We start from the raw sequence: 15,623 nt of genomic DNA, 5'->3' as shown, positions 1-15,623 counted from the left end.
CAGCACGCCAGAAATACAACACCTGCTGTCCACATTACTGGCTACGTCAATCAGAGGTGATCGTGTTGCTTATACAGTCGCACCCAATACCGTCAATCCAGTTGCTCTGCCACTACGGCGATGACAAATGCAATCTGGCGACATTTGTGCTCCTCGAAGCCCCCACTCAGGGAAATATCCTTCATCATGTTGTGCACAGAATGGGGGTCATCTGAAAGCACTATGTGGTACCACTGCAGTGTCGAGTGTTGTCAGTGGACGCACCTGTCTCTGATGCAACGTCGCAGGGCGCCGTAACATGGTCGCTGTGCTGAAAGTCCGTGTTCCCCTAGACGTTGTGACATTGCCCTTGTGGATACTTGTTTTCTTGCAATCAGGTTTGTTTCCTGAGTAATGTTGCTGAGACAGGGCCAACCCAACAATATGTCTATCCTCCCAGTTGCTAGTCGCGCAGGGCCACACAGATTCCCCACAGCATTGAGTATGGACCCCTCCAGAACCCATCGGATCCATATCCTAACTGAACTCGTGGAATCCTAACCAACGCAAGCAGTAATATCACCGAACGATAGACTACAGTCTCGATAGACCACGAATCTGACACTGTTGAATTCCAGCATGTGCTGATAGTCATTTCTCATTGTTACACGACGATAACACGATCTGCCGAAAAATAACTAACCCCCAAATGCGGTTTCTACATGACAAATCCGCTGCATTATCTACCCTTATCTGCTGCATGTAGACTCCTATATTTGCGCCCAACATTGAAGGATTATTCAAGTAACTTCCACATGATATGTTACTGATATATATCTAAGAAACTTCGACCATACATAGAAAGAACTGCTACAGTGTAGTATAGAAGGTAACTGACAGACATACGCATTGAAACCAACAGGAATAACGCTGTTATTCGAAGACAGTAATTGCACTGAAGTCACCCCATTTTTTGATAGTCCCCAGGATGTTGGAGGAGTTGGGACGTATTTCTTAGTAATTTGTGTGATCACCTCAGAAGGCAATGCACGCTCTACAACGTCCTCTCGTGCTGGCCACAACGTTAGTAAGGAGTTCTGGTGCAAGGGCGTTCCATTTCTCTACCAGCGTACTTGACAGCTGCAAGGTAGCAGCTGGTGCATGTGGATATTCTACAGTACATCTCCCCAATATATCCCTCATGTGCTCGGTGGGATTTAAGTTGGGGGAATAGGCAGGCCAGCCCATTCACCCAATATCCTCTCGTTTCACGAGCACCTCGAACTGCGCAATTCGATGCTCTCATCAAATGGTTCAAATGGCTCTGAGCACTATGGGACTTAGCGTCTGAGGTCATCACTCCCCTAGACTTAGATCTATATAACCCTAACTAACCTAAGGACATCACACACATCCATGCCCGAGGCAGGATTCGAACCTGCGACCGTAGCAGCAGGTCGGTTCCGGACTGAAGCGCCTAGAACCGCTCGTCCACAACGGCCGGCGATGCTCTCATCATCAGGGTTGAATGCATCACCGAAAAGAATCACTTAGGGAAGGAGCACAGTGTAACAACAATTTCGACTGGTGAATGTCCGTGTTCAAAGATTTGGTGCTCAGTACACCCATGCAACATTATGCCTCATCCTGTTTGACAACGCTCCTGGGTGCGTTACATGTTCCTGTCTTTCACCATATGAGAGAACGTCCAGCATTATGAAACATGACCATTCTGGTCGTCCAGGTGTTACGGTGTGGGAAGGCATAAAGCTGCATGGGTGTGCCTGAGCTCATAAGCTTTGAACACCGTACACAAAAAAGGTCAACGTTAGTGTGACACTTTATTCCTTCCACACGTCCATCTTTTCAGGTGCATTCTATCCTGACTTTATTTTCATGGATGACAGTGAGCAAACACATGGAACTATGCAGGTTTTTATTTCTTCTCCATGGGTTATAATTCCTACTCCGAATTTTCTTTTGTTTCCCTTGTTGCTTCCTCAATAAACAGGTTCAATAACATTGGGGATAGGCTACAACCCTGTCTCACTTCCTTCTCGACCACTGCTCCCCTTTCAAGCCCCCCGATTCTTATAACTGCCATCTGGTATCTGTAAAAATTCTAAATAGTCTTTCGCTCACTTATTTTACCCCTGCCACCTCCAGAATTTGAAAGAGAGTATTCCAGTCAACATTGTCAAAAGCTTCCTCCAGGTCTTCAAATGCTAGAAATGTGGATTTACCTTTCCTTAATCTATCTACTAAGATAAGTCGTAGGGTCAGTATTTCCTCGTGTCTTCCAACATTTCTATGGAATCCAAACTGATTTCCCCGAGATTGTCTTCTACCAGTTTTTCCATTCGTGTTAATATTTTGCAGCCGTGACTTATTAAATTAATAATTCGGTGATTTTTCACACCTGTCAACACCTGCTTTCTTTGGGATTGGAATTATTATATTCTTCTTGAAATCTAAGGGTATTTCATCTGCCTCATACACCTTGCTTAGCAGACACAAGAGTTTTGTCGTGGCTGGTTCTCCCAAGCCTATCAGTAGTGCTACCGGAATTTTGTTTACTCCTGGGCCCTGTTTCAATTTAGGTTATATCTCCCATTTCATCTTCATCTATGCCCTTTTCCATTTCCATAATATTGCCCTCAGGTGCATCACCCTTCTATAGACCGTCTACATACTCCTTCCACCTTTCTGATTTCCCTTCTTTGCTTAGGACTGGTTTTCTATGTCAACTCTCAATATTCATAAGGGTGATTCTCTTTTCTCCAAAGGTCTCTTTAATTTTCCTGTAGGCAGTATCTATCTCACCCATTTTGATATATGCCTCTACATCCTGACATTTGTCCTCTAGCCATCCCTGTTTAGGCATTTTGCATTTCCTGTCGATCGCATTTTTGAGACTTTGTAGTCCTTTTCGCCTGCTTCATTTACTTTATTTTTATATTTTCTCCTTTCATCAATGAAATTCAATATCTCTTTTGTTAATCAAGGATTTCTTCTAGCCTTCATCTTTTTTACCTACTTGATCCTCTGCTGCCTTTACCACTTCATCTCCCAAGCTACCCATTCTTATTCTTTTATATTCCTTTCTCCTGTTCTTGTCAATCGTTCCCTAATGCTCTACATGAAACTCTCTACACCCTCTGGTTCTTTCAGTTTATCCAGGTCTCATCTCCTTAAATTCCTATCTTTTTGCAGTTTGTTCAGTTTTAATCTACAGTTCATGACGAATAAATTGTGGTCAGAGTCTACATCTCTCCTTAGAAATGTCTTACAATTTAAAACCTAGTTCCTAAATCTCTGTCTTACCGTTATGTAATCTATCTGCAACCTTCCAGTATCTCCAGGCCTCTTCCACGTATACAACCTTCTTTCAGGATTCTTAAATTAACCGTTAACTATACTCTGTGCAAAATTCTACCAGGCGGCTTTCTCTTTCATTCCTTACCTCCAGGCCATATTCGCTGACTGCTTTTCCTTCTCTTCCTTTTCCTATTACCGAATTCCAGTTCCACATGACTATTAAATTTTCATCTTCCTGGACTATCTGAGTAATTTATTTTATCCCATTCTACGTTTCTTCAATCTCTTCATCATCTGTGGAGCTAGTTGGGATATCAGCTTGTACTACTGTGGTAGGAGTGGGCTCCGTGTCTGTCTTGTCTACAATAGTGCGTTCACTATGCTGTTTGTAGTAGCTTATCCGCGGTCCTATTTGTCTATTCATTATTAAACCTACTCCTGCATTACTCTTATTTGATTTTGTATTTGTAACCCTGTATTCACCTCACCAGAAGTCTGGTTCCTATGTCCACCAAACGTCTCTAATTCCCACTACATCTAACCTTAACCTACCCATTTCTAACCTACCTGTCCGATTAAGATATCTGACATTCCACATAGTATGCCAGCTTTCTTTCTCCTGATAACGATGTCCTCCTGAGTGGTCCCCGCCTGGAGATTCGAATACGGACTGTTTTACCTCCAGAATATTTTACCCAAGAGGAGGCTGTCACCATTTAACCATACAGTAAAGCTGCATGCCCTCGGGAAAAATTTTGGCTTTAGTTTCCCCTTGCTTTCAGCCGTTCGATGTGCCAGCAGAGCAGGCCATTGTCGCTAAATTTACAAGGCCAGATCAGTCAGTCATACAGACTATTGCCCCCGCAATTACTGAAAAGACTGCTGCCCCTCTTGAGGAACTACACGTTTGTCTCGCATCTCAACAGATACCCCTCCGTTGTGGTTGTACCTACGGTACGGCTATCTGTATCGCTGAGGGATGCAAGCCTCACCACCAACGACAAGGTGCACGGTTCATGGATGGGCCTTCCTGTCCTTAAGCCCATTGATCATTAGCCATAGCAACTATAGCTTTCCTCATTTTGATAACCGTTATTCTTGTTTAGGAGATTATGTCATCAAGTGGGATAGCAAAGTACTATTCCTTGATGCTCATTTTTCACTTAAGATATGCACGTGATGTTATCTATAACGGCAAAAAAGTAAATGTTTGGTTGTTCTAAAACGTGTAACTCTGAAGGTTTTTCACTGATTGCTTCGAAATTCGAAATTTTTACACAGTGTTGAATTCCAATATTGTTGTGTTTTTAGGTACCCAATTGTTTAGTATGTGATGTATGTGAGCGTACAAGCTATGTGGGGGGGGGGGGGGGGGGGGGGGAGGGGGAGATTAGAGCGACAGTTTCCCGCCGCAGAGCATGTGGCTGGCGGTTGCTACGGGGCCGTGGCGAGCAGCTAGCGTTCATGCTGCCTTGGAAAAACTCGAGAGGAAGCTTGGCAGGGGTGCATATGGTAGTGTTTGCGCGCTGGGAGAAATTCATATGACAGAGAAAAATTGATAGAAAAAGAACTAAGAGTGACACGGAGGTGCTAGTTGGCACTCACGAACAAAAAACTATATAAAACCAAATTATCTAGACGCGCCACAAAACTATATAATAGTTTAAAAGTTATTGTCGTCTTAAAAATTGGAAATTTATGAAAATTCAAAAGCTAATATTTCGGAAATGCTTTGGCCGAATTAATATAAACAAAGTGTCTATGGATGTGGCTAGTAGAGATGCATCGAGCTATTATAGCCTATTTAGCAGAATCTGTACCATTTTTTACGAGAGGTCGAAATATGGGATTCGACTGAGAGAAACTATGTTTTTGGTAATAAATAAATTCAACGAGATGAAACTAGCGGCAGCATTCTAAAGTTTAAAGAGGTAGATGAGTAATTAAGTGTGTATTTTTATTTGTTTATTTATGTTTAGTATCAAAAATCCGGGAAAATCAAAATCACGCTGCAAGAACATTATTTGTGAAAAACGGTGGCATATGAAAAAATTAAACTTTAGATTGTTATTGCCCGGAAAATTTCCATATTTTTCAATGTGTTTTTGAGTTTAGCTTCAGAATATTCGTAATTGTTTTTTCAAACAATGTTTTGAGTTAGGCAGTCGCGCCGAGGGTGCATAGGGCGGCCATCTTTGAGGGAGTTGGTTCTGAGCGACGCTACGAGCCGGACGTGCCGCGCATCTGGGGGTAGCAGTGGGTTGGTAGCCACGTTCGAAAGCGGTCAAGTTGAGCGCAATATGGTGGTTTAGGACAGCGGACAACAGTGTTTTTTGCGAACTGTCAACAGAGTGTCGAGTGCCGTGACCGCGACATATGAATTTTATAGTGAAGTGTTGTAGCATCAGTTATTAACGGCCGCCCTTGTGTAAAAGACCCTCAGACTGGATTTCAAGTGTTTAGTCAATATACTGAAGACTATTCGTGGAAAAATTGAAACAAGCTAGTTGTTGAAATTATAAACCAACGTGAGTGACTCAATATTTTAAGTTTCACTGCAATACCTGCCTGCATTGTCTTTTTATATTTTATTCCAGCTTAAAAAGTGAGTTTGCGATAGGTGTAAGCTGGCACCCTATGTCGTAAACGTAGCCAAACACCGAGGCCATCCACAACCCTGGGCCGCTCAATTAAGCTGAGTGTAACAAATGTATATATTTTCGTGCCATAGTACGTGGGGGCTCGAGTCAAACCATTCAACTACAGTAGGTAGTGCCCAATACTGTCGTACATATAATATATGTATAGGCAACTTTTTGAGAATGTTTTAACAATGTTTCCCAAACATTAAATTTATATAATATTAAAGAGGAAAACACTTGCAAAATTGTACTGATTTTCTCACAAACCAGCTATTGGCTTCTCAGGCCATCTTTAGGTGACAACTGAATGTGGCAAACACAGTTAAACATGATGTGCGACTTACACAGATGTTATTTGTACAGAAAATACAAAAGTGACAATGTGTTTACTTAGGATACATAAGAAAAATATTACAGTAATAACATTAAGTAAATAAGAGGGGGCAGATAAACAAGGAACGTTTTTCTGTAGAGATACATGTAACAAATGATGAGAAATAAAATGAATTTACTATCTGAATCTAGTATTTGGAACGAGTACTTAATTTAACAATGGAGAAAATGGAAGCTGAGTCTGATTGTTTAGTACTACACTGGAATTCTGTGTCATTCGTTTGTTTGCTTCCATTATTTCCAGTAGTGTCATCATTCTGCTTTTTTTAAATAATATCACGTTTATGGTTTCTTTGACAGAATGGAAAAGTTCATGTTCTATATCATATGGATAGTTCTCTGTTGGAAGATGATCAGCAAAGGCCGAATCTCTCTTCTTTAATCGCCAGCTTATCTCGTGTTCTCATAACCTAATTGCCACAGCTCTGCTTGACTGATCAATATAAACTTTTCTACAATGGTTGCAAATGACAAGGGTTGCACTTTGTCTTTACTATTGAATAAAAATTTTGAAATGTTATTGGTGTTATAAAATGTAGCTCTGCAGTTGCGAGACTAATTTTTTGCAAGATTATGTGAAATGTTGCCAATATATGAAATTTTGCACCAGCCTCTGAAACTAATGAGTGATTGTTGTTGACCAGTGTGTAGAAGTGGTCTAATTTTATCCATTTTCTTTTTGCATAGAATATTATCAATCATGGCAGAGCTACAGCCATTGCTGGAAACAATTTGTTTCACATTGAATAAAATGTTCTTGGATTTCCAATCGCGTCAGTTGCTTAAAACTACACCTGCCCCATGAACTGAGCCACCTACGCAAGGTTTTCAGGAATAATGGCTACAGCGCCCATCAACTGAAAGAAGTGATTTCTGGGAAACATCAGAATAAGACCACCGATGAAGAGCAGGAAAAGAAACTTGCTTTGCTGCCATTCTGTGGCTCTGTGTCGGGCAAGATAAGCGGCCTGTTGAAAAGACACAAGATTAAATCAATCTTCAGGCCTCCAACGAAAACCCGTCGATTACTGAGACGCAATAGGTCTCAGAACACCTGGGGTCCACGAAATACCTTGTGAGTGTGGCCAGAAGTACATTGGACAAACAGTGCTCACTGTGGAACAAAGCAGGAAAGAAGAGGTATTATCACCTACGCTATACAGAGAAATCTGCGCTAGCTGAGCACGCGTTAGAAAACGGTCACCACATAAAATTTGACGATACCTCTGTCGTGGCTCGCACTAACAGCTTCTGGGACAGTTTAATAAAGGAAGCTATTGAAATAAAAATTACCGCAAACACCCTGAATAGAGACGGTGGCTTGCAGCTCAGCGCTGCGTGGGATCCAGCGATCGCGCAGTTGGAGAGGGCAGGCCGACTCAAAACATGCCCATATATGGCAACGTCACGGCCACCAGTGACGTCACAGTCGGCAGCTAGCGTATATAAGGGCGCACCTACAGCCCGCCGGCAGTCATAACACTTGACGATGGCCAAGGAGTGCTTGGCCGAAAGCTCGTGTAGTTTTAAGCAATTGACATGGTTGGAAACCCGAGAACATTTTATTCAATGTTATCGCTGCGAGACTCTGCATTCATACAATTTGTTTAACAGTTTGTAGTTCTGTTTGAAAGGCTGATTTGGATAATGGAACAGATATGATACGATGCGCCATTGAATGGAAAGCTGCATGTCTGTGGCTGTGTGGATGTTGGGAGCTTATGTGAGATTGTATCAGTAGCTAGATGTTTTCTGTAAATGCTACATACATGTTTACTTGCACTAACCTCTATATTAAGCTCCAAGAAATTTATAGAAGAGCCTCCCAGCTACATTGTAAACTGGATTTTCTAATGTTGTGACTTCAAATGCTGTAATAATGTATCTGTCTAGTATGGTGGATCTCAAGCGTTTGGAGCTTCGGTTGCATTTAAAAGACCACAATTAGTTGTGGGCGCACTATAAACACATTTTTCAGGAATATTTTACGACAGTCAATGCAGGAAATAAAAAGTGTGATAAAATAACAATTTAGTCATTTTATTTTGAATTTCGCGTCCAGACTACAGAAAATACAACTTATATTTATAAAAAAAACATACATTATCACAATATGAACAAAAATTTTTGTATAAAAATGTGAGAATTTTTAAAGCACGATTGTCGCCCAAATGCGAGGGCCGAGCGCCATGTTGCCTCCTACCATGCGAAGGTGAAAGGCAAGAGAAACTATTAAGTGAAACGTATTGAACTGAAATAATGCAATAAAACCAACGATTAATTCGGATTGTAGAGAAAAGTAATAATGTCATACAAATGAAACGTACTTTACGTCTTCTTTTTTAGTGTTGATGACAAACATGAGCCTGAAGTGTCCCCTCGATTTCTTTAATGTTTGGAGATATAGTTGAAAGACAAAGTGTCATTTCCTCGTCAATACATTGAAGAGATAATCTCTTTTCACATTTAATTGTGGTGAGAGCAAAAAATCCTAATTCACGTAAGTAAGTATGACGTCGAAAATTGAAGGAAAGTGTTCAATGCCTTTTTAGATACCGACACATATTCTTCTTTTATTGAAATCCAAAAGGCTTCAAGAGACAGCTCCTTATGCTTAATCTTCAGTCCATAATCAGTAGATATAGCTCCCAGTTCTTCTTCTTCTGTTAATGTTAAGCCGAAATCACCTGAAGTTTCCATGAATGGGTTTCGAATCCAGTCGTACTGTTCAGTGTTGATGTGTGGAAAATATGAACTCAGTTTTTCTTCTAAACTTATTAAATGAGCTACTACTATTGGAAGTATTTCATTTACGCACGTGCTCCCTACCAACGGGAACATTTCTGAGTTACCTTGAATAGCTTTTCTTTTCAATATTTGTAGTTTTCTGTGAAACCCTTCAATTTTGTTGGTGAATGTAAGGATATTTCCTTCTTTCCTTTACATGCTGGGGTTCAAAATATTCTACTGCTGAAATATATCGGCCAAATACTGCAATCAGACAATCCAAAATTCACTTCGAAGAAGGTTGCAAAAATGTAAATGTTTCATTTCTTCGAAAAACACGAGAAGTTCTTGTCGTAGCTCGTGCTCACGGGTAAGCACTTTTCCCCTCGACAGCCACCTGACTTCTGTGTGAAAAATCAGACGTTTGTGTTCTGACTCCATATCGATACAAAGTTTTTCGAGTAAATGGCTTATGACAGGACTTGTTTTATCAAAATTTACCATCTGCTCAATTTGCTCTAAGACTTCTCTCAGTTTTTGCTATTAAGGCCTCATTTTGAAGAAACCAGTAAGTTATGATAACATCATTATTTTGTTTTTATACAAAAGAAATAAGGTCCTTAACACAGCCAACCATTGAAGGGGCGCCATCTGTGCAAATGCCTACACATGACTCCTATGGTAACTACCACATATTAAGATAATCATTTAAAATGGTGTAAACGTCCTCACGTTTAGTTGACACACTTAATTCTTTGCAAAAAAGAAACTGAATTAGTATATGTTCTTGATTACTGAAACAGGCAAATGCTACAAGTTGCGATTAGTTGGTAATGTCTGTTGGTTTATCAACTTGCAATGCAAAGTTTGAGTGCTTGACTTTATTACTGCATAATTTTTTCTCAGTATCAGTAGGCATTTCTGTAATATGCGTGTCAACTGTATCATTTAACAAAGGAATCTTGCTTATTTTCATAATTGCTTCATTTGCTAGCATCGTCATGACCATTTTTTTGCAAGCAGGCAAAATAAGTGACTCATCTATATTATGAGCTTTCATACTCTTTGCTATTAGTTCAGAGACCTGGTAGGAAGCGATCAGAGCTTTATCATAAACAGGAATTACACTTTCAAAAGAATTTGCTGCCCTTGTTTGCTTTTCAGACAACCTCTCTAAATAGTTTACAGGTTTATCTTGCAAATGTGAATGCATTGTTTTAAAATGTTGTCTCAGTTTATTAAGAAGCATAGATTGATTTGCCATTTTATACCCACATACTAAACATAGAGGGAAAGCAAAATCTTCACTCCCAGTCCAAATAATCTATAACTTAAGTAGATTTCATTGTACTTACGAGTAGGCAGCTGTTTTATTCTTTTACTTGCACTTAGCGTTTGTTCATTTTCAGAATCGGATTTTTCGACGGCATGCTTGTTTTACAGAAATCTGTCCGTTTTATTGCATTTTATTTTGCATATAACATTCACTTCCAGCGCTTTGAAAATAATTAGTACGTTGTACACAAAACATCTCACTGGCATATCACCTGAAAACTCTGCGATAACGTCAAGCATACGACAATGCAAACGTGTTTTCTTCTGGGCCTGGCTTCTTGTGCCTCTATGGGCTAACAGTGCTGCCAACGATAATTTTCAAGGTCCATTAACTTTACTGGGAGCTTCCGTCAGGAATCCGCTGGATCACTAAACTGCAGTGGAAATGACGCTCAGAAGTAGCAAGGCTTCATGAACAATGACAATCATGATCACATGTGCTTGTCAACTGTAGCAAAGAACATGAAATGAAGTTCTTTCAGTCACGGTCAGCTCGAGGTCAAATAATAAGCAGCTCTCATAGATAATTTCCTCTCCCAGTTTCTCTTTCCAATAATATTTTATTGACAACAGAAATGTATGCATTTTCAATAAAATATTAGTGAAAAAAGAGACTGGTTGCGGATGTTATTTATAATTTTTTGATACACTGACGCGATACCTAAATAGGTCCTCATGGCCAATAATAATAATAATACGCAATTCACTTCCTAGGTGCTGTTTCAGCGCCACTCCGAGATAGGTGGAATAGATTCGCAATCATTGGGAAGGACACGAAACCTTCCGAATTCTGTGGACAAGTTGTATCACACGCTTAACGCACAAGCAGTGTTGCCAACAGTTAATGTGAGCTCTCTACCAGTTTCAAGTGCAAAAACCACCAGCAAACCACTAACAAAAGTGCCCCTACTCTCACAAACGTTAAATTTTTCCACTAAAAATATTTTTAATTATTATGAAAGAATACAATACGTATATTAGTAATTAGTTTTCTTGATTTTCAAGTAATAAAATATTCACAATCTTTAAATGAACGTACAAAAAGCAAATCAGCAAGTCAACATCAGGAACATACAGAAAATTCTATAACAACAGCTAATTAATTAAATGAATTAGTCTTCTTCAGATGAATCATTTTTGTCTGCATCATCATCATCGTCGGTTTCAGACTGATACGATTCTTCGGTACCGATTTTTTTAAAGGTATATTGGAAATTCATATTCGTTGCAGCATTTTCCTTCCAACCTCAATCAACTACGTATTCGTAACATAGTAGTTACAAGATTTAGCTCTATTCTACCTCCTCTGCTCGTTTTTTATTACATACATACTGCTAAATAGTCTCTCAACATCGACGTTGGAATGAGTCAGTATTAAGAGAGTAACCGCAAAAGTGGCTAATTCCTTAAATTTGGATCCCCCTTGAGCATCTTTGAAATGCAATACTTCATTCCAGTGTTTTTTTTTTTTTTTTTTGTATCTTTGGTCTCGTGAATCGTGGTCATGTTTAGTTAGTAGCATCTTTGGAAAGAACGCACACCAAGTTTCAGCCATATTTGTCTATTTCTTTGTGTTTGGCTATCGCGTGAAAGAAGGAAGTCGAGTGATTGTCAAAAAGTGAACGATGAAGAATTTCTTGTGGTGATTAAACATTATGAAAGGCAAAACGCCTCAGGAGACTAAAGAGAAGCTTGATAAACGTTACGGTGACTCTGCACCTTCGATTAGAACAGTTTATAAGTGGTTTCAAAATTTCGGTGTGGCCGTATGGGTACAAGTGGTGCTGAACGTTCTGGGCGCCCTGTGCAGGTTATGACTCCAGAAATCATCGATAAAATCCATGATTGGTGATGGATGACAGAAGAGTTAAGGTGCGTAAGATTGCTAGTGCTGTGCACATTTCGTATGAACGGGCACATAATATTTTGCATAAACATTTGGACATGAGAAAGCTATCCGCAAGATGGGTTCCGCGATTGCTCACCCTTGAGCAAAAACGGAATCGTGTGAAGTGTTGCAAGCATGGTTTGCAGCTGTTCAGGAAGAATCCGCAGGACTTTAGGATGGAAGATGGATACATTGCTATACTCCTGAGACCAAAGAACAATCTGAGCAATGGGTTACCAAGGGAGAATCTGCACCAAAGTCCGCAGCTCGTGGTCGTGGGGTAGCGTTCCCGCGCCCTGGTTCCCGGGTTCGATTCCTGGCGGGGTCAGGGATTTTCTCTGCCTCGTGATGACTGGGTGTTGTGTGATGTCCTCAGGTTAGTTAGGTTTAAGTAGTTCTAAGTTCTAGGGGACTGATGACCATAAATGTTAAGTCTCATAGTGCTCAGAGCCATTTGAACCATTTTCTGCACCAAAAAACGCGAAGACCATTCCTTCGGCCGGAAAGGTTGTGGCGACTGTCCTTTGGGATTCGCTAGGGACAATCCTCATCGGCTATTTGGAAAAGGGTAAAACTATTACAAGTGCATATTATTCATCGTTATTGGACCGTTTGAAAACCGACCTTCCAGAAAAACGCCGGCGATTGGACCGCAAAAAGTCCTTTTCCATCACGACACAGCACACATCTCAGAAGTTGTGGTCGCAAAATTAATGTAAATAGGATTCCAACTCTTTCACATCCCCGTATTCTCCAGACTTGGCTCCCTCGGACTACTATTTGTTCCCCAATTTGAAGAAATAGCTGACAGGAAAAAGACTTAATTCAAACGAGGAGGCGATTGCAACAACTAATAGCTATTTTGCAGACTTGCATAATTCCTATTATTCAGAAGGGATCAACAAATTAGCACAGCGTTGGACGAAGTGTGTAAGTCTAAAAAGAGACTACGTCGAAAAATGAAAAAGGTTAACCCCAAAGACGTAAGTAGTTTTTATTTTTGCACGGACTTTTTAAACAGCTCTCGTATCTACTGAAATTACCAGGGTGCTCAGTTAAGCACGAACGTGTGGGTATCGCACCTCACACGAACGTATTTTACAGCGAGATCCATCAAGCTATGAAAGGAAAGTTAGGGTCATTATAACAATCTGATATATTTCTAAAATACATGAAAACTGATTTATCCACTGAATCAATATCACAGACAATTATTAGGCGAACAAGGGAATGAAAATAGTATGACAACCTTGGTACGGGTATAGAAACAATATAAAAATGTGTCGTTAAAATGAGCAGTGATGGCAGAAAAAGTTAATGGATTAAAGAAATGACCCGGAAAATCATGAACAAACACCAGTAATCGCGCCTAAGCGTATAGCGGGTGCAGCCTTCTGACGCTGAAAACCCTAATGCAAGATAAAGAACTTCGTACTTGCCTCGTCTCTGTGAATGCAGATAAAGCCCATGCCTAATCCCCTGATGGTGTACGAGGGCAGAAGATGGCTGCGGTAACGACGAAGGATTCTAAGTCAGCGTGACGTCTCATTTCTGTTCCAAGCTGGAGACATCTCGCTCTGCAGCTCTATTGTGTCTCAAGAAAAAGTTTTCTCTCGGGTTCGTTCGCAGCAAGTGCTCTTCATGACACCCTGAGGAGAAGTGTGTTCTTACTCTTGTCTTCAAAGCTCAGCTGGTTTTACCTGCGTCACAATCTCGCTGGCCAGTTGTAGCAGACCTTTCAAATACCGACCAATGATATTTTAATAAACATGCTAACAACTTTCTACTCTTAAGGGTTAGGCCGTGGTTAACCGCTGAGGTATACACAGATGAGCAAAACATTATGCCTACTGCCACCCGCGGCGTTAGATACCGACTGGTGGCGTTGCGGGCACGTGACGCGGTACTGAAGTACCAGGTGATCAAAAAGTCAGTATAAATTTGAAAACTGAATAAATCACGGAATAATGCAGATATAGAGATACAAATTGACACACATGCATGGAATGACATGGGGTTTTATTACAACCAAAAAAATACAAACGTTCAAAAAATGTCCGACGGATGGCGCTTCATCTGATCAGAATAGCAATAATTAGCATAACAAAGTAAGACAATGCAAAGATGATGTTCTTTACAGGAAATGCTCAATATGTCCACCACCATTCCTCAACAATAGCTGTAGTCGAGGAGCCGGCCGCGGTGGCCGAGCGGTTCTAGGCGCACAGTCCGGAACCGCGCGACTGCTACGGTCGCAGGTTCGAATCCTGCCTCGGGCATGGATGTGTGTGATGTCCGTAGGTTAGTTAGGTTTAAGTAGTTCTAAGTTCTAGGGGACTGATGACCACAGCTGTTAAGACCCATAGTGCTCAGAGCCATTTGAACCACTTTTTGTAATCGAGGAATAATGTTGTGAACAGCACTGTAAAGCATGTCCGGAGTTATGGTGAGGCATTGGCGTCGGATGTTGTCTTTCTGCATCCCTAGAGGTGTCGGTCGATCACGATACACTTGCGACTTCACGTAACGCCAAAGCCAATAATCGCACGGACTGAGGTCTGGGGACCTGGGACGCCAAGCATGACGAAAGTGGCGGCTGAGCACACGATCATCACCAAACGACGCGCGCAAGAGATCTTTCACGCGTCTCGTCCAGCAATATGGGGTGCAACGCTATACTGCATAAATATCGTACGTTTCAGCAGGTGTTTATCAGCCAGGCTGGGGATGATGCGATTCTGTAACATATCGACGTACCTGTCACCCGTCACGGTAGCAGTTTTGCTGTCCGGCGCCATCTGTAGGACATTTTGTGTACTTTGTATTTTTTTGTTCTAATAAAACCCCATGTCATTCCAAGCATGTGTGTCAATTTTTATCTCTCCACCTACATTATTACGTGATTTATTAAATTTTCAAATTTATACTGACTTTTTGATCACCCTGTATGTAAGCGGAGCAGACACGGACGGTCGATCATCCTAGATCTACATCTACATCCATACTCCGAAAGCCACCTGACGGTGTGTGTGCCGGCCGCGGTGGTCTAGCGGTTCTAGGCGCTCAGTCAGGAACCGCGCGACTGCTACGGTCGCAGGTTCGAATCCTGCCTCGGGCATGGATGTGTGTGATGTCCGTAGGTTAGTTAGGTTTAAGTAGTTCTAAGTTCTAGGGGACTGATGACCACAGATGCTAAGTCCCATAGTGCTCAGAGCCATTTGAACCATTGACGGTGAGTGGTGGAGGGTACCTTGAGTACCTCTATCATTTCTCTCTTCTATTCCAGTCTCGTATTGTTCGTGGAATGAAAGATTGTCGGTGTGCCTCCGTGTGGGTTCTTA

The sequence above is a fragment of the Schistocerca gregaria genome, chromosome 1, assembly GCF_023897955.1.
Source record: "Schistocerca gregaria isolate iqSchGreg1 chromosome 1, iqSchGreg1.2, whole genome shotgun sequence".
In the NCBI taxonomy this organism is placed as follows: Eukaryota; Metazoa; Arthropoda; class Insecta; order Orthoptera; family Acrididae; genus Schistocerca; species Schistocerca gregaria.
This window is presented reverse-complemented; position numbering follows the sequence as displayed.